General features: G+C 44.4%; 1 protein-coding gene across 2 annotated transcripts in view; it reads left to right on the forward strand.

Annotated features, from left to right (window-relative positions):
* The window catches only part of LOC143354449 (uncharacterized), a 307,139-nt gene that overhangs the window by 92,564 nt on the left and 189,873 nt on the right, over nt 1-24,702 (forward strand). The window contains exon 1 of one of the 2 annotated variants that reach the window (XM_076788545.1): nt 3,386-3,425. The exons of the other annotated variant lie outside the window; for it this stretch is intronic. The gene's annotated coding sequence lies outside the window, so the exon portion shown is untranslated. Of the gene's footprint in view, nt 1-3,385; nt 3,426-24,702 lie in introns of those variants that run through there. 2 annotated transcript variants of the gene reach the window in all.

Below are 24,702 nucleotides of genomic sequence, written 5' to 3' on the forward strand. Positions count from 1 at the left end.
CCGGGCCGGAACGCTTTGCCGATCGCCCGTGGATTTCCTCCTCTCTTGCAAAACAACCATCGTCGAGTCACGCCCGAACGCCCTAAGACCGACGGAACAATTTTCATTAAAGGGTTAATTGAAGTTCCGACTGGCTGGTTCCTCGCCGCAGACTTACATCGAATCCCGGGTCATCCGGCGGAGCAATATCATCCCCGAAAACTAACTTTCCCCGCGAAATAATATTAATACCGTTGCGAATTTCCGCGGTGCTTCTTCTCGCGTGACGCGGCAGCCCGTGTTGCCGAACACGTATACTCCCAATTTGCAAGCATTAACGCAACGGGTAATTTCAAGAAGCTACTGCTACTTTTCCGCAAAATTAATGTGTCCAACAAATCCCAAAATATTTATTAATTGTCTCGGACTCATCGCAATCCGAATTGCAAGGGTGGAAATAGTGCTATTTATTACCAATGACGTATTTCTTTAGAAAATTCCAAATATTCTTCCATCAGTTATCGTCCCTTATCGAGTCGACAAAATGGTGGATCAGTAACTGACGAAATGGTAGATCAGTAGTAAAAAGTATTAGTAGTAATAAAAATTGAAATGGTAGTATTTATTACCAGTGACGTCTTCAGAAAACATCCTAATATTATTCCACCGCTTATCGTCCCTAATCGACTCAACAAAATGGTGGATCAGCACCGGCGCATATTTACAGCGTAACCTGTGCCATTCGCGTTATCTGGCCGACTAAATCTCGCCGGCCAGTTTATACACCAATTTTCTCGCCGCGTATATTTATAAACCCGGTAATACACGGATCCAGTAACCCCGAAGAAATCTCTGTTAATTTGATCTCCCGATTGATACCTCACACCAGCAAAAGCAGTCTGGCAAGCCCGACCGCGGGGCGTCGCGCCGCGCCTCGCCGTTTCCAACTTTTTAATGGAGCTTTCGCGAGTATAATTGCGTTTCGAAGCTGTATAATTAATGTATAACAATTTCCCGGGGCTAGTGGCGCGGCAACTAAATACCTTCACAAATTTCTGAATCTACCCCGGCCGTGGGGCGGTGACAGAACCCCCGTCGGGAATTACCGCCGCTGTGTTATTACATACTTCTTTTTTTTTCCGAGCACACTCCCACTGCTCTCTCTCTCTCTCTCTCTCTCTCTCTCTCTCTCTCTCTCTCTTTCTCTTTTATATAGCACGAGCATTCCTTCGATATTAGGGTTGTACGTCACTTAGCCGGGGCTATGGTAATTGCGAGCGCACGGGAGATCCTTAACCGGATAATTTATTCGATACGCCACTCCCTTAACGTGTCCGGACATCTAACAATAAGCTTCGAAAACCATGGCAAGTCAAGGATTCCGTTAGCCCCTCCATTTCGAACTGAATGCGGGGATACTTCTTCAGCTCGTGCGATTGTTTAAAATCTTTTTCGTCGAACAATACGTTTTAATCCCGATTTTCAACGTCGAAATCGTAGTTGTCGAACTGAAGAGAACGGCAGAGAACCTTAGAGAACTGAACTAGCATTTGTGTAAATGAAGAGTTTCGTTTGCGCACAGAAACGAATACAGCGAGATTGATTTGAAATTTCAGAATTTTAGGACTAATTCAATTTGTACTTCGCTTTCAATCGTGACTGTTATTACGAAGATTTGGTCGGCCCCGGCGATCCAGCCTCTGAATTTTAAAAAAATACATTGATTCAGAGCTGCTAAATCCAGATTTGGGACCAGAGTTCCCGGTCGGTGAACGGCAATTTTCAGTCGCCGTTAATGGAAAATCTCTCCCTGTTCGTTCCTTATCGAGAGACTCTCGGTCCGAGGTGAAAGAAGGAATGAAAAAGAAACGGTAGGGAAGGTCGATAAGTGCAAATTACACGATGGGAGGACAGGGAAATAGGCGGAGCCTCGGCGAACTATCCGAAAGGAATGAAACTTAAGTCATTGTCATGGGGGCAAGTAGAATTCAAAGAAACTCGGATAGGGGGTGGCCGGCGCGCCGTGGGAAGGGTAAATGAAGCTCCCTATTTGCAAAGTTTGACTCTCTCTCTCTCTCTCTCTCCCTTTTTAGAGGAAAGAGAGCTCTGATAACGTTGAAACTTCAACGGGACTCTCGTGTACTTTTCTAATGGCGGCCGGCTCGCTAGTCCTAATTTTATCGATTCTCCGCGATGATCGTCGAATTCTCTCTCAACGTTTAACACAAAATTTATTTATTTGACCTTCTGTAGTTTGACTAAGTACAAATTACACTTTGCGAGTATCCTTTTGGTTTATACGGAACCAGTCAAATTATTTTCATACACGCTGTTATTCAAAATCGTGGAACTTAACCCTTTGCACTCGAAGCTATTTTAACTCCAAAACAAAACATTTCTTCCGACCTAGAATATTTCCCTTCTATATATATATTTGTCATGTTATACATACGAGAATGGTGCAATTGACTTGTACAACACTGAAATGTTTAATAACTCATTAAATACAAACAAATTCGATAATGTAAAAAATATTTTGAATAGTGATACTGCAATTTTTAGTGGCGCCTTACAGTCGCCATTCGACTGCTAAGGGTTAATATTCTGCGAGTGTAAGAATTGTTTTAATATTTTATGACGAATGTACATTGCGTTCAATCAAACACTTGTTTGATTTGACCTGTTTGATCCTTCACCACCATACAGAAGTATGAAACAAAATTTGACACTAAAAAGAATCAATAGTGAATCAATAGTGTTTTATTGTCTCTACCATTTTGTCTTCCACCTACTCATTTTCCCATAAATGCATAAAATCTATACAGGGTGGGGTACCTAAGACTTTCAACGAAAATATCTCCGTTGTTTTCAGTAATACAAAAAAATGTTTCAGAAAGACGATGTTTGGTCCAGTGGAGCAATTATTATGGCGGAGAAGTGTTTTTTCTCTAGGTCACATTTTACGATATTTCAAGGACAACGTAATTTTTATTTAATTAAACTGCATTTTAGCTAATGCAGAGATAAATTCAACCATGCATAATATGTTGACCTTGGAGTGACCTTCAAAGGAGTTAAGAAAAAGAAATTATCAGACATATTAGACACGAATGAATCAGATTACATAAAAATCAGCTTCTAAAACATTTCCTCTTTTATTTCTGTCCTACTTTTCATACGCGTCGACCACCGTGCGCCGCGGCCGGGTAAACAGTATCGCGGCGGCAAAGTCTTACCGCGGGATAATCAACTAATTAAGTGACGGTGACGGTAACTCGCACAAAGACGCGGCCGAGTGGCCGTGTTTAAATTTTGCAAGGAGTCTGGCCGACTTGCGAACCACCGGGCGAACAATTCGCGACCGCGATCGATCCGAATCGAACATTGAAAAACCCAGAGAGAGAGAGAGAGAGAGAGAAAGAGAGAGGGAGAGAGACAGAGAGAGGGTCCTCGGTCGACGGGCGGTGCTTAAAATCGCGACAAGAGTCCGCCTCGCGAGAATATCAACGCGGCCGCGCGTTTCTCGGCGAGCTTTCGCGCGCTGCCTGGTGTGCTCGATGTAATTTGCGCGCGGCGGAACGATGTCAAGTTGCGACATAAACGCCGCCTTTATGCCGCCGAAAGCTCCGATAATGAGGAGGCTGTGCCCGCGGAGTCGCCTTCGAACACAAGAACCGTTTTCGAGTTCGGCCGCGGTTCGTTAAATTTATTCGATAAGTTGGAAATTTTTCCGTAACCGCGCTCGCGGGCGCGCTACATTTTTTTCCTCGGCGCCGGGCGCTTTAACGAGTGCGATTTTTCAAACGTACTCGGCCCTTAATCAGGACTTTGCGGCGTTCAAGAGAGAAAGAGAGAAAAAGGCTAGACCGAGCGCCGCCGTCGCCCAGGTCCCATAATTTTCTCGAAGTTCCTATTAACTCCGTTCACATGTTAATCCGTTCGGCGTCGCGACGAGTTACGCGGGCCGGCGTTGTTGCGTCCCCCTGCAACCCCTTTTAATCGCGTTCCTCTGCCACCCTGCGAAACCACCTCCCTCTCCCAGGGGGTGGCTTCCCAGGGCTCGGTGGATTTCCATTTTTAATTGGATCATCGTCTAATCCGGCGCCGACACGCGTCTCGATCTCACGACGCTGTTGTATGCTCGAAAATCTTGTCCTTCGTAGGGCACACCGTCCCAAGCACGCATTCTAAATCAAAAAGTACGGGAGAATAACTTAGAAACGGGGTCGTATCGGGTATATGTTTATATAAACTGTTTTCCCTTATTTTAGCGTACCGAATCCACCCCTTTTACAAATTTGACTACTTAAATGAACATAAAACGAATTTTTGTTATTGTATAGACAAATGAATAATCTAAGTTCCTGGAACGTGTCTCTAAATAAATATTTCAACCCGTATTTCCATTTTTGAATAGGCATTGCTTAAGTGACCGTCATCGCCCCATTCTCAAGAACTGAAATCCCGTACGCCGACAGAGTCTAGTTACTCAACGCTCGTGCGGCTTGTCCTTGTTTCCTTAATATTCGAGCCCGAGTCCTTTTTTTTCTTTTCCCTCGAATACTTTCGAGCGTAATACCCCCACGGGATTATTCCACAATTTTCCCTTGGCCGCGCGCGCCGCCTTTCCGGCGAAGGGTTGCACGCCTCTCCGCTGAAATTAAAAGCATCGGGAGCTGAGTGAAAAGAAGGTAATCCCGGCCTCGTCTTAATTAGATCACACGGCGATGCGGTCGAAACAAGCGCGAAAACCGCGCCCGATCGGAGAACATTTTCCGCGAGGACGCGTTTATGCTTGTGCTGCGATAGAACCGTTAAAAGGCTGATTCCTATTACAGTGAATTCTCGATATATGTCAACAACACGGGTCTTGTCAGGGTCAAGACATACATAGGTGTTATGTTTACACTCCTCACGGGGTATACCCCGCAGTAGTGGGGATAATTCCGCGACATGTATCACACAGGTCGTGAGGACATATATACAGAAATTACTGTACTTTCGAGGCCGTTCTCGCGCGAATTTTTGGAAATTTTTCAGCGAAACTATAGAACCTTCTGCACTGGAATTTTGCATATATATTGATTGGTAGTTGAGGTGTACGTGTGATTTTTTTCTAGCAAAAATAAGCAAAATTACGTGAGTATTCCTTTATAGGATTTGAAAAACGTTCCGCTGTCAATTATCACGAATGTTTTACCAACCCTCGGACTCCTGCGAGTTCTATGCCGGAGTCATTTCCGACCCACTCATTGGAGTCATTTTCTTTCGATATAAGGCGATAGCTCAGGGCCAGCTTCCGTCGTATTTCGAATGAAGAAGAAGGAGATAAAATTGTACATATTGACTGAATATTATATTGAATATAGTATAGGCATAATATACGAAGCGCTAAAGGATGGAGACTTTTTGATTGATTTTGTATTTTTGTAGTAATGATAACAGAATTTAGAAGTTGATAAAGTTTTTCCTGTTCGTGTTGCCCAAAGGCAGGAATTGTGTCAGGAAGTCTAAGATCGAATATTTGGGGCACCTGTTGGCCCGGCTGGCGGCCATGTTGTTAATATTTCGCTCGGGGCTAATATACGTTCAGAAAGAAGTATACTGATAACCTGGCGAGTTCCGCGAGATTAACAGGGATCCCTGAATGATTAACACGGTGAAACGTGTGTCCGGGGGTGCTCTCGCAGCCTTGAGATACGAGAAGCGGCCTCCATTTACATGCATCTTGGATACCGTGCGCTGAAACATTGAACCCTGCTTTACGATTACCATTCCCGGAGCTTCTTAGCCCTCGCGTATCCGCTACCACTTTTTCGAGCACACGCACGTTCCACGGAAGACAAAAATTAATGGGAATTATCCCCCGGATCTAATCTAATCCCATCGCCGGACCGTACGTTCCGCCGTGCACGAATATCTCAGGATTTAATGAAATTCTATTAATTATACCGAACGGCGAAAGAAAAAAAAAAAAAAGCACGAGACCGAGAAAGTCCTTCTGTCAACGAGGCGAAGGGAAAATATGCGGAGATTTAACGAAACCCGAAGTGCCGAAATGAAATGCAAATAATTTGTGTAATTACTGCGGCGGTGACCAAATTTCGCGCCGCTTCTCGTTGTTCTTTTTCATTAATTGTTGATGCTTGTTCTCGACGCGACGCGGTGTGATTTACGAATTCCGTTGATCCCCCCACCTCCCGTCGTAGTTCACAACAAAGTTTAGCAGAGTATAGTCGGCTGTTAATAATTATTATCCAATTTGCGTTGCAATGCATCGGCGTAGGCGGTGAACATTTCTTTAAGTTGCCCGTACGAAAGGGTAAGTTTGCGCAAACTTCTTGCTATCTGGAGATAACTCTGCGCCGCGGTGTACTCGAAAACTCTCTCCACCATCTTGAATAACCTGGCAGAAACCCTTTTCTTCCAACTTCCGCGAGGAGACCAGACCCTCGCTGCGTGAGAGACATGCTCCCCTTAATTATACTTCACGAATTTACAACTTCGTTATTCAGTAATAAACTTTCTTTCTCTTGCATGAGGAAGATTGAGGATCTCGGGAGTATCTTGATAAGCCCTAACGCGTCCGTGGCGTGCTAACGAGGAGTTAAATCTGACGGTGTCGAAGAGTCATCGAAGAGTCATCTATTTGTTAATGAGTACAATCTTTATGCATTTCTGACAAAAATTAACACGTCAAATAGAAAATTGAAAAGACGTTGGGGCGATTTGTATGCACTGTTAAAGGGGTTGTTCGACTATAGGTGGGAGAAAATTCAGGGGGTGGTTCTCCGTGACAATATAAGACGAAAAAGAGGAATAAAAAAATGTCGATTTCGGCTTCATTTCTCAGTTATTGACTATTAAAAATCCGCCTGAAATGCGGCAACCCTGCCAACAACAGTGTATGTTGCGTACGTCATAAAGGCGCACGACAGAACGTAAAATATGTACATTTTTGCGAATACTTGCACTTGCGAGGATTTCATTCAATATTTATGGACAATATGGATATATGCATTTTATAGCGATCACGAGAAAATTCTTACGCGAGCCTGACTGCAAAGTAAAAAGGAAATGATCCCTTTTACTCGACAATTCCATAGGACGGATATTAGAAATGTCCTAGTGGATTTTAACGAGTTTAACGGTCGTCTAAAAATTAATTTGTAAATCCTTAAACATTTTCACCTCGCTGATGCCCCAAATGAGAACCGAGGTGTATTTGTCACTTGGTACGCGACTGTCGCGCGCCTCTATGACGTAAGCAACGTAACCTCTGTCGGCCGGGTTGCCGCATTTTAGGGGGATCTTTAATTGACAATAACTGAAAGATGGAGCCGAAATCGCAATTTTTTTTTTCTTCATTTTCGTTTTATGTTGGCTTGGAGAACCACCACCTAAATTTTCTTCCACCTGTAGTCGAACACCCTGTATTATCGTGCCCTAAATCCACGGGATGGATTAGGTGTTTAGACTATCAAGATTAGGCTCACGTATGCATATGCGCCGCAGGTGACAAGCACATTGCTTGTGCGACGTGTGTAAATAGTTGTACCACATTTGCTCTGTGCACGATGTTATTGTTTTTAATATTTTCTGTTCCACTTAGCGAATTTATTTTAGTGTATTTTGACAGACAAACATTTACAGTAGACCTAGCATTATGTACGAACACAATATTAAAAATTGAGACAAATTTTTCTCATTTTCACCCTGCTCTCGTCTCCCCTAACAATCTCGTATCTTCCATACTTTTTTCTATAATTTTCTGGATCTTCCAATAAATCTTTTTGCGACATTTGGTATTTACACCACTGAATATTCTTCATTTTAGATTCGGTACATATTGCACGATCTCATCTAGTTACTTTTCACGGTCCATTTTTCTTAACCTAATGTCATTTTTAACAAATGTGAACATATTGTATTTACTATGCTCGGAACTCGTTATTCAGTAGCTCCCGTCGAAACAACCGAGAAGCATGGATCTTGCGGTTGTTGTTTTGCGGAAAAAAATTTTGCATTTGCATTCAAATTACATTTTGTCGAAATAAATATTCCGGGGAATATCGAGCATATTATGAGCGCCGAAAACTACGAATAACCTGGAAAATGTATATCAGTTTCATAACCTTAAAAATGCAAGATGTCACACAGTGTAACTACCACCATCCCCCGAGAACCCCGCTACCCCTTCCCATCCCCGGCCCAACATACGCAACACCCAACGCCGTCTACAAACACATCATCAACAACTGCAACTATCACGCTCTCCCATCATCCCCATCTCCCCATTTCCCCGAGGACCCTGCAGTCCTTCAAGAAACGATGCTATCCCCCGATATCCACGGTTCCGGGATCAGGTATCCCAGGTCCGAAGCCCCGATTCGCGTGGGCGCAAAAGAGTATGCGCGGTCCCTCATCGGAATCCACGGATACCGACAGGGAAGATAATCAATCGGCGGGGAGGGTAAACGGGTATCTTATCAAAGTTGGCCCATCTTCGTGGAAGTTGCTACCCCGGCGTAAGTGTGCGGCACTCGTGTTCTGAGCATTCGGAGGTACTGATAGAGGAAAGAGAGAGAGAGAGAGAGAGAGAGAGAGAGAGAGAGAGAGAGAGAGAGAGAGAGCGAGAGAGAGAGAGAGAGAGAGAGAGAGAGAGAGAGAGGGAGGGGGGAAAGGGAGAGAGAAGGAGAAAACAGGGAGGGGCGCAGGGTTAGGAGACGAGGACGATCAGATCCTTGCGAAGGGCTCGGGACAAGGAACGGCGAGAGGGGTTGCGCTAACTTTCGCGTCTGTGTGTGCTCGCGGCGCTGTCAGGAGGAACTTTGTCGATCAGAGTTGCGAAGGAGAGCCCGGCTATATCGACGCTCTGCCTGCCTGTAGATATCTCCCGAGGAATGGTATGGACCTTCTTGCTACACCCCCGCAGACACCCCATACCACTTTGTCGCAGGGCGGGGAGGGGCTGGAGAGGGCGGGGGCGGTGTGCACGAGCGAGCAGAGATAGAGAGTTACGCGGCGGGTTATCGGAATCCTTGCTTCTTGCCCCTTTGGATCATCCCTACCATCGCTCTGCTATCCACCCCAACCCCCCCCCCCCCCGCGATGACTTTCCAGTACTTTTGACAGTGGCTGGCAATTTTTCAGCCGGAAAGATAAACCTGAATCCGTGGGGAATGACGTGACAATGGGGTCGGGGGTGGCGGCGGCGGCGGCGGCTACAACGGAAACGCGCACGTCCAGGGGAAAGTTTAAGGTTGATGTACGGTTTCCCGGATGTTGCGGGACGCCTGGAAATATCGCTCTTGTTTCGGGCCGGTAATTATTGCGTGACCGAGCGATATTGTTGTTCGCCGGCGCGAGCGGACTAGTCCTAGGAACCGATCGTGAAATTGTTCGGGAGTTGTTTCTCGTCGACGAATTTCCGCTTTTACAGTTCGTCTCGAGGACTAACGCGGGTGGATTTCGGCGAGGTAACAGGAGAGAGAGATGTCGGGCAACGATAACCAAGTCATAACACGAGCGAAAGCAGGTTAAGTTGGTTGTAAGTACCGTAACGCGGGCCCGATGTAACCCGGGAGAGAACATTAAGCAGATTTATCTAAATTGTTGCCTCCGAAGGAAACGCAGCTCGTGGAACGTTGCATTGTTCCGACGGGGAGCGGAGTTCTTTCCCTCTCGTTTCGACGCGAACCGGTGGAAACAGGACATCTACTGGTCTTTACGGTCGCCCCGGTGTTAACATAATCGGGTGGAATATTTCGCGCGTCCCGCGAAGAACGATATCCGAATCCTGAGCGGGCATTAATAAATTCCTGAATTCATGAACGAACTTGCGCCGGAACTTAAAAATTCGATTCGCCGGGGCCGTGGATGTAATGGAATATTCTATCAGTTAATCAAATAGCGAATCCGAAGTCTTCTGATTCTCGCGGGCGAACGTACGGAAATCCGAGGCTAATTTCCGGACAGGCTCGATATTACTTGAGTCCGGGGTATGCCGGAGGATCAGAGGATTTCGTAACGGAGCAGCCTTTTTCCTTTTTCTTTTTTTTTTTTTTTCTTTCAACGGTACTCCTCGCCTCGGACTGTTGTGTAATTTTAATAAAGAAGAAAGGTTTATCCCGAGCTGGATCCAAGCGTCGAAATCTGCTATCTCCTCCACTCACCAGCCGCATTTATAATCTCGAATCCTCGGCCTTTTCTTTGTTTCTAGAATTCTCTCTCTCTCTCTCTCTCTCTCTCTCTCTCTCTCTCTCTCTGTTCCCGTTTCTCTCGGTTTCTGTCGAAAGTGGCAGCCTCAGTTTCCCTGACAGATCTCATTGATTTTCAATCGCATCCGCGTAAACTTCTGGCAGAGTTGCAGGCGCTAAACCGTCGCGGCAAGTCGAACAAGAAACCGACAAGCCGGTCGCCGAAGCGGTGAGAGCAGAATAATCAGAGATTCCCCTGGATGAAAACGAGGATCCAGCTCCTGCGGGATCCTGGCGGAAGGACCCGGCTAATATGAGCGCCGGCCCCAAATTTCATTTGAAATTGAAATAACATTTCGTTCTTCTGCTCGCAACAATCCCGCGTCGTCTTCTTCATATTTGATTAGCAACGTGTACAAGGCCGGCCCCGGACTGCATAAGCTTCGCCGCGATGAGATTATTTGTATGGACCGAATCATTCCCGACCCCGTTCGTCATTCGCAACCGTGTAATCCTTCTGAATAATCATTTCGTTAAACACGTCGCGGATTTTTGCGTAATTTTCACGTCGTCTTGGCGAAAATCGGAATAAAGGAGGTATTCTTTCCAGGAGATTCGTTGGACTTCATGAATTTGCCAGTAGCAAAGAGACCAACATTTGTAATCGGACTTTATGGATTTATGAGGAAAACGAGCTAACGTGGCTTAAAATGATAGTGAAAAAACCATTCAAGAATGTCGATACATTATTCTCGACTTATGGAGATTATTCAAGAAAGAATTGTCTATTTTAAAGGCAGATTTTAGTGATTTTTTTAAAGGGAGATTTTTATTTGTAACTGGTGTTGTAATAATATAATATAATTTTGTTAACTTCTAGTTAGTGCAGGCAATTTTCATTATATTTTATTTTTATTTTTGTGAAAGTATTTTAGCAGTTTTATTTGGGAATATATTATCTTATAATTAGTGCAGGCAATTTTTATTACATTTTATTTTTGACAAAGTATTTTAGCCGTGTCACTTGTGAATATATTATCTTGTAATTGGTTCAGGCAATTTTTATTACATTTTATATTTGACAAAGTATTATAGCTGTGTCACTTGTCAATATATTAGCTTGTAATTGGTTCAGGCAATTTTTATTATATTTTATATTTGACAAAGTATTATAGCTGTGTCACTTGTCAATCTATTACCTTGTAATTGGTGCAGGCAATTTTTATTATATTTTATATTTGACAAAGTATTTTAGCCGTGTCACTTGTGAATATATTATCTTGTAATTGGTGCAGGCAATTTTCATTATATTTCATTTTATTTCTATTTTTTTTTAAGTATTTTAGCAGCTTTATTTGAGGAGACGTTAACTTCTAATTAATGCAGGTAATTTTTATTATATTTTATTTTTGACAAAGTATTTCAGCACTCTTATTTGTGAATATATAATCTTGTAATGAGTGGAGGTAATTTTTATTATATTTTATTTTTGGACAAAGTATTTTAGCAGTTTCATTGGAGAACGTATCAAATTAAATATCGTATGGAATAAATTCCACCTGGCAGTTATTATAAAGGAATTCCGTTCAATTACATCTTCAGTCGAATCTAATTACTTACTACAAAATCTTCTCGAGGCAACCGTAACGTTTCCATTTCAGTGCATTTCGAGCGATCGATCGAGAAGATATCTCCTCCCAAGGAACCAGCCCGAAACATGTTTCAGTAAATAATTAGCCAGCCTGTTTAAAGTTCTTCCGGTACTTGCAACTCCCGAGAAATGTCTTGACTCACCGGGACGGAGAAAAAGGGTACGAGCAGCAGCGCAGAAGTGTAGAAGAAAAAGAGACGGCTTAATTATCTGTCCGCCGACTTGGAAGAGCCGAGTGCCGGGGGTGCCGTCAGCAAAGAACGTTTCACGAATTGTCATGTTCGACGCCGGAAGATTCGACCGGAAAGTTTATTAATTTCTCGGAATCCACGGATTATAGGGACGGCAGACTTAATCGGAAGTTTAGGAAGAGTAAATGTTTAGCTGTTCCACGATATTTATTCGTAACTTTGCTGCCCGACACTTAATTGGACCCCGAGATCTGTTAATAATCGGCGAATCCTATCGCACTGGTTTGCACACTATTCGAAGAACAACAAAAAACAAACATTAACAATTTTGAAGGGGAAGAGCATGTCTAATATTTTGAAAATAATATACTGATGTTTCTCAATTCTTTAAATCTGTTTCTTGTTTTAAATAGCACCAATTTTCTTGTAAGTGCATCAAACAGAGATGATGCGTCTGACCATTGCCGGCTGATTCTACTTTGCCAGTGAAGAATATTTATTTCTCTGTTGAATTTGATTTCGTTTACTGTTACATTTTTCTTCATATACCAATTTTGTTGTAAGTGCATCAAACAGGGATAACGTGTCTGACCATTGCCGGCTGATTCTACTTTGCCAGTGAAGAATATTTATTTCACCGTTGAATTTGATTTCGTTTACTGTTACATTTTTCTTCATATACCAATGTTGTTGTAAGTGCATCAAACAGGGATAACGTGTCTGACCATTGCCGGCTGATTCTACTTTGCCAGTGAAGAATATTTATTTCTCTGTTGAATTTGATTTCGTTTACTGTTACATTTTTCTTCATATACCAATGTTGTTGTAAGTGCATCAAACAGGGATGATGCGTCTGACCATTGCTGGCAGATTCTACTTTCTCAGTGAAGAATATTTATTTCTCTGCTGAATTTGATTTCGTTTACTGTTACATTTTTCTTCATATACCAATTTTGTTGTAAGTGCATCAAATGGGGATGGTGTGTCTGACCATTGCCGGCTGATTCTACTTTGCTAGTGAAGAATATTTATTTCTCTGTTGAATTTGATTTCGTTTACTGTTACATTTTTCTTCATATACCAATGTTGTTGTAAGTGCATCAAACAGGGATAACGTGTCTGACCATTGCTGGCTGATTCTACTTTGCCAGTGAAGAATATTTATTTCTCCGTTGAATTTGATTTCGTTTACTGTTACATTTTTCTTCATATACCAATTTTGTTGTAAGTGCATCAAACAGAGATGATCCTACTTTGCCGGTGAGCAACATGTTGAATTTGGTTTCGTTGTCTGTTACACTTTTCTTCATATTTCGTTGTCACCTGTTCCAGTCTATTTTAGTAAGAATATCGCTGTTTCGATAAATTTTGTTTATATAAATTCTTTATTATGTTATGTCAAAAGAAAACGCGATAAAATTTCTTGAACCTACCGAACAGATAAATTTGCTAACGAACGAATACTACAATTTTCTTCAGCAAAGAGTCTGAACATCACCACAGCGGCCATGTTGCGGGAGCCAGCCCTTCCCCGGCGAAACCCGAATACAGCGGAAAGGCGTCTAGAAAAATCTCGCGAACAGAAAATGAGTTCGCGCCGATCTGCGCCGGGAGCTTTTGTTTTTCCATAAAGCGACTGCGTTTAAATTGCCGGGCGCAAGTTTTATTGGATCCGGGGCGAAGCGATGCGTCACTCCGGCTCGAATTCCGAAATCTTTTTCCGATACCCAATCCTCGGAGCGTCGAACGGCAGCGGCGCGGCAGCCACGGAACAAAGAAATTCGTTGGAAATCCTCGCGACGAACTGTCGGACGAGCTCGCGGATAGAAGAAGCTACCGAACGAGATAGTATGCGTTATCTATCCGTTTTATCCGGTCCCCTGCTTTCTCATAACGCAACAGGCTGATAGGGGGAGAGAGGAGCGTCACGCGCATTATCTTTACGAACTGGCAGCAGGGGGGGGGGGGCATCAACGGCATCATCAACAGCAGTAGCGGCAGCATGATCGAAGAGACTTTTCAGGATCCATAACCCCGGAGACGTCTATCGAAGGCCTAAGTAGTTTTCGAGGCCGTAATTGCCTGTTTCTCGACTCCATCAACAAGGCATCCCAGGGTCTGTGGAGCCAGCAAGTCGATACACAATATCAAAATTAAACCGAGCAGCATCGTCGCTCGCGAGAGAGGAAGCTTGTGGGAGTCCTTTCGATGGCTTTTATCCCCGGTTATTTTCCCGATCCTGGCGGGGCACAGGCGAAAAGGATTCCCCGGTCTTCGATGGGGCTCGCAGATTTATAGACAACCTGTCGCTTGCACGATGAAGGATGCAATACTTATTTTTTACGGGCCGGCCGGAATGCCGGGCGGAATAGAAAGCTCCCGATAACGGAAGCTGCCGCCGTTCCTGCGTCCTCCGTTCGCTGTTACAGGACAACACGCGACCTTTTACTTTTATTCGACGTCCGCCCCGAGGTTTGCCGGCGCCTCTGTCATCCGTCTCAGTAATTGAAAACGTAGTCCCGGTGCCTTCGTGTCGCGATTAATCTCTTAACAGCCTTTACGCGGGGACCTACCTCGGGCTCAAGGCGCGTTTCTCCGTGTACCAACGGGATCGCGCCATTCGAAACTCTTGCCTCGATCAATTAGCGTCCCCGCGCGGCTTCCTGTTAACATCCTCCCTTCGACCCGGCTTTCCGAAACAACGGTTTTTACCGGACGGAATTTTGCTCGAACCTCCGCCATTAGCGACGCGGAACAGTTCCGAAGGTGACCACGGAGTCTTTCGACTTTCTTCGGGCAATTGAACTTTGGTGGGACTGCCGTAATTCAAAATGCTTTTTGGGAAGTTTTTACGAAATTTTTGGCGTTCGACAGCTCGGGGAAGTGGCTTTGCATTCGGCCCTAATGGATTCGTTTGGAAAGTTTCGGGAAGCTGGGTCGGCCATCTTGGCTGAATCGGTGAGTTTAAATTGTCGCGATATTTTTACACGTCAATTGATAATATTAGATCGCGAAATAATTGCAAATATGCCATTTTTATCCCTTTAACAGTGTTATTCTATTCGACAAGGGCCCATTCGCAATGTTAGGTTAGGTTACGGTGAGATCTAGGTCGGCCATCTTGGTTGAATCGGTGAGTTTAAATTATTGCGATACCTTTACGCACTCGTTTATAATACTGGATCGATAAATAATTTGCAAATATGACATTTTTTGTCCGCTTAACGGTGTTATGTTATTCGACAAAGGCGCATTTGCAAAATTTGTGACCATAGAACGCTACCGTGAGTTCTAGGTCGGCCATCTTGGTTGAATTGGTGAGTTTAATTTGTTGCGATACCTTTACGCACTCGTTTATAATACTGGATCGCGAAATAATTGCAAATATGACATTTTTTGTGCGCTTAACGGTGTTATGTTATTCGACAAGGGCCCATTCGCAATGTTAGGTTAGGCTACGGTGAGTTCTAGGTCGGCCATCTTGGTTGAATCGGTTATTTTAAAATTGTTGCGATATTGTTACACAATTTTTAATACCAGATTTAACACCGTACTGCGAAATAATTGCAAATCCATTTTTCTAACCTCTTAACGATGTTACTTTATTCGACAAGGGCCCATCCGCAAGGTTAGTGGTCGTGGACTGTTATGTCGAGTTCTCGGTCGGCCATCTTGAATCAACGAGTCTGAATAGTTGCGGTAATCTCGCACACGGATTTTTCAATCGGTAAAAGGAGGAGAGCTCGGCGAAACGAAAGAACCGAGTTTTGACTCGGGAGTTAAAATACGGATTCCACGTCTCAGTAATGAGCGGAGAGTCTTAATAACGAGCTCTTTAATTCCGAGAGTCCTCGGCTTAACGAGATACTTCTTCAAAACATTTGACGTGACATGTTGTAACGTATGTAGCCGGTATACGTTCCACCGCGGTGGCTCAGAAAATCGGCGAAATAAAAGTAGAGATATAGTCGCACACGGTGGAGACTGTCTTCTGAGTAAATAGAGGATGATGTTCATACAAATTCGCGTTTTGTCGGGCTAATCTGCAAGATTAAACTTTACGTGGACGGTCCTGTGCGTTTTCATTAAGAATTTCGCAAGATTAAAAGACACATCCCTGATAAAAGTTCTCATTGTATTGTGACCGATGCTTCAGATAAATTAAAAATGGTATTTCGAAAAGCCCTGTATTCGATCAAATGAAATCTCTAAAATATGGTCAAGAATTTAGTTTGCAGTATGAAATAAAACTTTCCCGGCGGAACACGAAGAAGAATTAAAAAGGAAATGATGAAATGATGAAATGGTGCCAAAAAATGGACCCACGTCCGACCACTGTATTCGCGACCGTTGCAAATAATGCTATGTAAATGATTGAAGATTACTCTTCACTTAATTTTGATTTTTGATATTGCTAACTTATAAGTAATGGAAGATATAAATAAAATATTATATTTCTTTATATATTTAAGGTAACCTAGGTGCTAGGTGATCAGGCTCTATGTTGTTTACTAGACCGTGGATCCTTATGCAAGATAAAAATGTTCCGGCTGAATTGCAACAAACTCGAGTGAAATAGAAATTTATTTCCTCTCTTGATAATTGAACAGACTGAAAATAAGTATTTTAAAATGCTGTGGAACTTTTCACCGTTTTAATAATGACAATAGTGCTTGGTAAATATAGGTTCTGTTGCGGAAAAGGTTATAAACCGGACATTCCGTACGCAGCGAACTGAATTTTTCATTGTTTTTCGATGCACAACCGCTGAAGTGAGTTCCGAAGTAGCGTCACACCCCGTAGTATAGCGGAGCGTCGCGCACCGGCCGTGCCGTCGGGCGGAACATCAGAATTATAGATATCATTGGCTGTCCCTCGGGAGAAATAGACGTTCGAACGGCAAGAAGTCACTAAACGATGTTCGTGGGAAGGGAAACCGACAGGGGCGAGTGCCGGGGACGCCTAGAGTGGGTATCCCCGGTGTCCCGGAAATGCCAGGAAATCGAAAGATGAGCCAATAATCGGGCCCGGCTGTCGTCCCGTTAAAACGCTTCGAGGGGAAGGAAGGAAACGGGAGGAGACAGAACGGGAAAGAGACTCGACGAAAGAGGGAAAGAGTCTGCGGAGCCGGCTGCCGGAGCGTGCAGGATGAAATCGTCCACAAAGAGGGTACAGTTCCGGGGTGGGGGGTGGGGGGTAGGTAAGGGAAACAGTGTATCAAGAAAAAGGAAGGTATAAAATCTGCTGGCCAGAAAGGATTTTAACGAGATCGCGGAGCCGGATGGAAAGGAGGACGACTGACGCATTGACGGGGCGTTTGAAAACGGGGGTGTGGTGGCCGGGGGTTGCAGGGGTAGCTCGAACGGGTGGAGAGCCGAATTTAGAAAAATCCGAAAGTTTCCGGACGCGGAGAGAGAGAGAGAGAGAGAACTGCGGCGGAGAACTCGGCGGGGGAAGTAACGAGGAGTAAATAACGTTGGGAAAGAGCGAACCCGTTCCTCGACGGGGGTTGGAAAGATGGAGGGTGGAGGTGGAAAGGCAGGGGTGGGTTGCGCGGGGTCGGTGGATGCGCCGGGAATTATACGAAAGCAAAGAAAGGGATGATGGCAAGAAGTATGCAAATGCAATTGCGACGGCAGTTTAATAAAATCTCAGTTGGAGAAAGGGAGAGGGGGTGAGGGCGTGTCTGAAAGAGAGAGAGAGAGAAATGGAGGAGGAGAGAGGGAGAGAGGGAGAGAGAGCGAAACTCCGGAGATAATCACCGGCGCGGAATGATTGAAGCAATAACGCGTAACGGGGAGAAGAAGAGGATCATGAATGCGTATCGCTGCGCGGGGGTGGGAAAACGGGGGTGGCGGCGGCAGCATGAAAATTCAACGGCGGTCGGGGAAGTGGAGGAAAGCGAAAAAGAAGAGTATAATTAGATGTTTCCTGGTCTGGAGAACCGCGGATAGGAAACGGGGACAACGCTCCGCGAAAAATACTGGAGTGCCGCGAGAGCGAGGGAAAAAGTGGCCGGGCTCGCCGGGCAACCCTTTCTTTTCAGCCTCTACACTTTGCAGGCCCGTGCGCGGGTCAAATAGACCCAACTGTCGCCTGTTCAGGGATCATCGGTCTCGGCAACCTCGGATCATGAAAACGTTTAACACTAGGTTTACGGGACCCGTCAGAATGACGGGTCCTAATATTTTTAATTTACAACTATTAAGATCCTAAACATACATCCGTGAGGAATTATTCAACAAATTTATTTCTTTGGGTATATGTCATTAATAGACTGCGGATGTCGGAAATGGGATGAAATAGAAAACTATTTTTCATGGGAACAGCCTCTGTAGATCCAAAACAAATGAAAATCGTGCTAAATTCTATCGAATTTTATGTTATGGCATTTTTTAAACATTTTCATAAGCCATAAATGCCTAGTTATTAAAAATGACTAAAAATTTGGGCAGCACACTTTTGTTATTTTTGTAAAGTAACGTAAAATAGTCACTGCTAGTTCTCCGTGAACCTAGTGTTAATGACGCTGCCGGTGGCTGAATTTTGAACAAACTATTAACACGATGACTGCCCCTTGAATTTAATCACTATTAATACTTCGCAATCTCATTTCTTTACGAATGGAAGCTACATACCACCAGATTTATTCGTATTCTGTTGTCGGTTTTCACAAATGGCTAAAATAAGGACTGGGTCTGTCCGAGGAACGGAACGATTCGAGCCGGCCGCGTGATAAAAATGTTTAAATAATTATTCGCGAACGGCGATAGCATTGCAGATTCGATTGCGGGAAAGTGAGACATTAAATTCTCCTCGTCTCTCGGCTCTCGGCGCGGAGCGGCGGCGGGCCGGGCCGGAGCGGATTCCGCAGGCTCGGTTTACGCCACATTGATAACGCGGTTTGCATAAAACAGCCGTTTTATCGGCGCCACGTGATCCGACGAATATTGGGCCGCTCCTTTTCCAACAAAAATTTGCAATCTGCCCAATAAAAATGAAGCATACCGTACCCATTGCCGGGGTTCCCCGGCGATCAGTGAAATATGATCCAATAATGCGATCGTCTATCATGTCGCGGCGTCGCATTGATACGACGTATCTGCGACGTGATAGAGCGCAGACGAGAAACGAATTTCTCCTCCCCTAATCGCTCACAAATTTCCCGTTTAACGCCCGCCGGTCCCGATATATAATTTATTCGAATTTCACCGCGCTCCCGGGAAATCTTCATTCGCCGCGAACCACGCCGAGATCTGTCCGTGACATTGCAAATTGTAGCTACTTTTTTGATATATTGCGATCTACCGGCCGGTAAGATAGGACTTATAAGCGAGGAATAAAATGCTGCTGGAAAAGAAATCTAGCGAAATTACTTTGTCATTAAGGTCCGCAGGAGCTTTCGACTCTCGCAGGACGCTCCTCGGAAATAATTGCACAGGGCACGAATGGTTCACGTACTTTCGCTTTATATTAATTTTAGGAATCCAAATTTATTCGCAATTTTATATTTTTAAAGAATGTATTACAGTAAAACGGAGTTAACATGTTGTCTACCGGAAGCCTATGGGAAGCTTACAAATTTTATTTTATCCAATAATCTTCAAGGATAATAAGTTCTTGCCGCCGTTGAAGGATCTATTAAAAAATCCTTAGCCACGGGTCAAAACTCCTGGAATGATCGCCGACGAATAATGTGTTGAAATGAAGTAAACATTTTACAGTATATCCAGAGATAGAAAACGGATGGAACTGCAACCTAGAAAATGTATAAAAGTTAAAATGGGGTATAGCAAAATTTAAAAAACATAACGAATAAGTAAATAAAAAGCAAAGAAACCGTTTAAATGATTGCCGAGCGCGTTAAATGAGAATTTCGAAATGATGATGCGTGATGAATAGAGATGAAAATGCAGGAAATTTTGTTTCGACAGGATGAAGCAAGGATGGCGGAGCGTCCGCCCGCAGATTAAAAATGAAAGGGAACCAATCCATTAAATTGCTAAAGGTGTGAGGAAATGAGAGTTACAAGTAGAATTGACTCTTTCTTTTTCGCGCAATCAGCAAGTAAACGAGAAGAAATAAACGACTTGCGGGTGGGGGAAAAAAGCGCGGAAGAATATTTCTCGGGCGAACGAGAAAGCCTTGGGGGGGGGGGGGGCGTGCATTGAAAGTGGACAAGCAAGCCTCGTAACAAACTTTCGAATAATGAATTCCACCGTCTTCGTTTTCGCCCGGGGAGAAAGTAATTTAATGGGCCCTTTGGCTGTCGTATCTTCGCGGCCGTAGCTTCTCGGTCCGCGGGGGGCAATAAAACGCCGACGGGATATTAATTAATCACGCTTTTTATCGCGTTTCATGTTAATCCCCTCCTTTTTTCGCTGTAGCCTCTCTCTCTCTCTCTCTCTCTCTCTCTCTCTCGCAGCGAAGTCGAACAGAAGGACGAAATTCCGGTGTCTCGGTCGCATGCGAGTGCGCGCTTTAAATTTTCGCGAGTCTCGTGGGGGAGGGGTGGGATTCGCATTTTTGATGAATCGAAAGTGCCGGTGACAGGCACCCCTTCACCCCTTCACCCCTCCACCTCCAGCCGGTATCGCGGGGAAAAGTGAGGCCGCTCAATTATCGAGCCCGTTTCATTGAAAGTAAATCTCTCGGCAGAGAGCATGCGAACGGGACACAATGGCGGCTACTAAAAGCCTCAGACAGCGCGCGGGCCATCCTCGTTACGAACTTATTTAACTTCCTTCAGCTTCCAGTGGATGTGTGGACGCGCGGCTTTTTATCTGACGGCTAATTACGCGTGCAACGAGTGGACGTTCCTCCGACGATTTTCCCGGGGATATTTCCCCGAAAAACACCGGAGAGATACCGCCCCAAAAATCATAGCACAGTCGTGCTATCTTCAATTTCTCGAACGCTACTGGGACGGTGCAAAAATAATTGCGGATTTCGCCGACTCGGCGGTTTTTCCGAGGTGATTGCCAGACTGCGGATTTTATGCAAAAATGTCCGGATAAAACGTGGAACGGTGGATATTATATAATAAATTAAGAAATAAAAACCTGAATTTATTACAAAGTTTGTTTTAGATTTCCAAATAATTGATTACTTATGGGCCCCCCTAATATTTCCGATGAATGACCTCTGACCAGACGGAGGTTCGCGACACTCCCATTTCGCGAGCATTGACGAGCCTTGTCACTCTTCTTTTCACAACGGCGCGCACTCGACGGGTCGCGTTAACCGGTTACAAACTGCGGAACAGTGCCACTTATTTAATTCGCAATCCCGGGGCACGCGATCCGGGATAATTAATCGCGTTCCCGGCTGCTTAACGCGCAGCTTTCACCGGCGGCGTAATTAATTAATTTCTCGTAAAATTTCTGGGACGCTCCTCTGACCGTTCTATTTAATCGAGATCGATACGCGGCGGCGGGCTTTTTTTCCGTTTTCCCGATTGCTTTTCAACGAGACTCGAGGAGCCCGCTCGAGGGGATCGCAACAAAATCTGTAAAAACCGGCAGCGCTCGAGCAACAGCCGCAACACGCCAATAGAATTTTAATTTAACGCCGCGGGAACGGAGCTCGTCAAAAGAAAAACGGTTTTCTATATATCGTTCTCCCGAAAATATTGCAGCAATTAGAGCGAGCTTCGCAGACTCTACCAGCCGTTGAGAACCCGTGGGAAAAAAGACGGTTTCACCCTTCCCTAACCGCTGCGTCGTAATTCTTTTTCCGGGCTCGCGCTCAATAAGAGTTCCACGAGATTCGCCATGATTCCGCGAGATTCGCATGGGAAACTGTCTTATCGAGCGTCGTCCGACTGACTCAGCTCCGTAAATTGACGGCACGGCCGCCATCTTGGTCCGCGAATCCGCGACAACACAGATCTCTGGACGTTCCCGGCCCCCGTTAATTGCAGACTCGCAATAAACCCGTTCCCCGCCCTCGCCGCCACTGTTTTTTTATCGCGCCCGCGCTAAATTTCATCGCGGAGGATTTGCAGGCTTCCCCGTTGATCTGTGGGATCGTCTCTCTGATTGTTTCTGTCGCCACCATCTTGCTGCCCGGTAATTCCTTCTGACGATGTTCCGGATTGGCCGCTGGGATCGAGATTGTTTAATGAAAGTAGACATTGGAGTACAATGCTTTGGCAAATGTCTCTGGTAAATTGAACGATGTCGGACACTGCAATTTTTGTCTATATGGGATACCATGCGTACACATTCGTACACATTCATTTGAGAATAGAGACCTACGTCTTTAGTATTAATGGGTTAGTGGAATTTATGCATTTATGACAAGAAGATTGTAGAACAAATGCAAAACAGTGAAAACATTTGTATAATTTAAATAAAATATCGTGGCCTCGTTAGTTAAGAAACGAAATAAATGTAGCTCCTCCATCTTGCAATTAACCCACGAAGCACCAAATTTTTGTAAAAATTTTTCTAAATTTCTGCTCCTAATGGAATTTATATATCTAAGAAGATTTATATAAAAAATGAAATGAAATTTAAAAATTCGTTATTGTTATGATTAATTGGAAAAATAAAAATATTCCCACGGCGCTTGAACTGTATTTATGCCTTAGTGCACATAGTTACGTGCATTGGTTAATGCGGATGGCTTTTATTTTGCATAAAGATCCGCAGTCCATTGATGCTACAAGATTTCTCAACTAGGTTCTAACATAAAGTTGCGGATATAAATGCTAATTTTGAACGATTTAGAATTATTTAGTCGAGTGCAAGGAGTCAACACTGCCAAGGAAGCAGTCGAACAGAATAAGCATGCAGCTGAGTAAACCGGTAAGGGTTCGAATCGCTTGTTAATAAACAAAAAGTAGCTCGGGAGAATGATATTCGAGGGCAGGCTGTGTTAAGAGAGAAAACAACTTACAGGGGATATCGGACGGCAGCCGCCGCGCGCAGATCGATTCTCTCGATTCCCGGTTTCTCTGTCAGGGCTCACTCAGGACTGTCCTCTTCCCAAATCCCCACTGTCACCTGTTCCGTACAAGCATAAGCCGCGTAAACACGTACTCTCTGTCAGATCTCCTCGAAGCTTTTCAAGTTCCGGGGGGGGGGGGTGAGAGGAGGATTTAGGGTGGGGGATGGGATGGGAGAAAAAATCTGTTCCTTCAGAGTGCATCGCTGCTACACGAGCGCTTATGGCACTTTTAACATTATTGGACAGGTGAGAAAAATTCTCTCGTCGCAGACCACCCTCTCCCGAATGGCAGTTTGTCTATTGACCGACCGCTTGGCAGGAAGCACAATAAAAGTTTCATGTTTTCGTAACAAACGTGCGCTTTCGGGGAACAATTTCCTTTTTGTCCTGGCGATATGTTTTTTCCCTTCCTTCGTTTTTCATTTTTTTTTTATTTTTTAATAAATATTGCGAATAACGCGTCAACTGTTTCATCAACGTTCCTACGTATATTCCGAAAAAAATGCTTGAATATGCATTTTACACTCATCGACATTTATGAACTTTTTCACAAATTACCCGTTGGGACCAGCCGCTGTTCACAGTGGTGTCAAATTGCTGTTATCGCGTCAATCCTTAATTGCACACGTGATTTGTGACATTTTTCTTGTAGGTGCTGGTAGAAAGTTCGGAATTGGCAGAATTTCTTTCTAAAAATTTGGATTCTTTACTCACAACGTCACGTGACTAATCCAGTGCTGGCAGAGAGAGGGTAATTTTTTCCCCCTCAATTCGAGTGATCTGGCGTTGATGCATTGGCTAGAATCAGTGTAGCCAGATCAAGACTTGTCCCCCCACTCTAATTTCCCTTTCTACCGCGCTGTTCCCCCACGCTTTCGCTACGGCCCGGTCACGTGACGCGTTCCGTCTATGCGTCACAATGTCACGCGACTAGTGCGGTACTGGCAGAGAGAGAGAGAGGGGGTAACATTTTCCCCTCAATTCGTGCTCCCTCCCCTCATCTGGCGCCACTGGCTGAACCATTATTTGACTTATTGTAAAAATAGTATTAATGTCACTTGGTCCTCTATACTGGCCATATTAACCAGTTAACTGTGTTTGACGAGTATACTCGTCAAAACAGCTATAATTCAAACAGCGGTTAATTTTTGCGACGCAACTTAGGTACACATTTTTCAAAGAGGTCGCAACAGCTAACTGGTTAAAATAAAATTTGGAGAATATATTGGTTATTTCAGTGACTCGATGGAATAATGCTGAAGATTGATTTGGCGTGCAAGTAGAAACGTCCACGAATGGTCAGACAGGTATGCGAGCAGAAGATTTAACGAATGGAATCACCGTCCCCGGCAAGAGTTGAATAAGAGAATCCTCGAATTTCTAAAAACCAGAAGTCCTGAAGAGCCCTGAACGAGGGGCGAGGTTCAGCACACGAAGCCAGTTTCGCGTTCGCCGCAGTGGATGGTATAATATCGAGTGCAACGGGTAATATATATTGCCGAGTGCGGCAGTAACGAAGCGCATATAACATCGTGTGAACAACTTGCAAATTGAAGTTCCACGGGCGGCATTCCGGGGCGATACATGCCCAATTTACAAAACAACGGGGTGTTCAGCGATTCCGTGGCGCGCTGGCGCACTTGCGAGAAAGAGAGAGGGAGAAAGAGAGAGAGAGAGAGAGAGAGAGAGAGAGAGAGAGAGAGAGAGAGGCAGTCGTCGAAACACCGGC

The sequence above is a fragment of the Halictus rubicundus genome, chromosome 5 (assembly GCF_050948215.1).
Source record: "Halictus rubicundus isolate RS-2024b chromosome 5, iyHalRubi1_principal, whole genome shotgun sequence".
Classification (NCBI taxonomy): domain Eukaryota; kingdom Metazoa; phylum Arthropoda; class Insecta; order Hymenoptera; family Halictidae; genus Halictus; species Halictus rubicundus.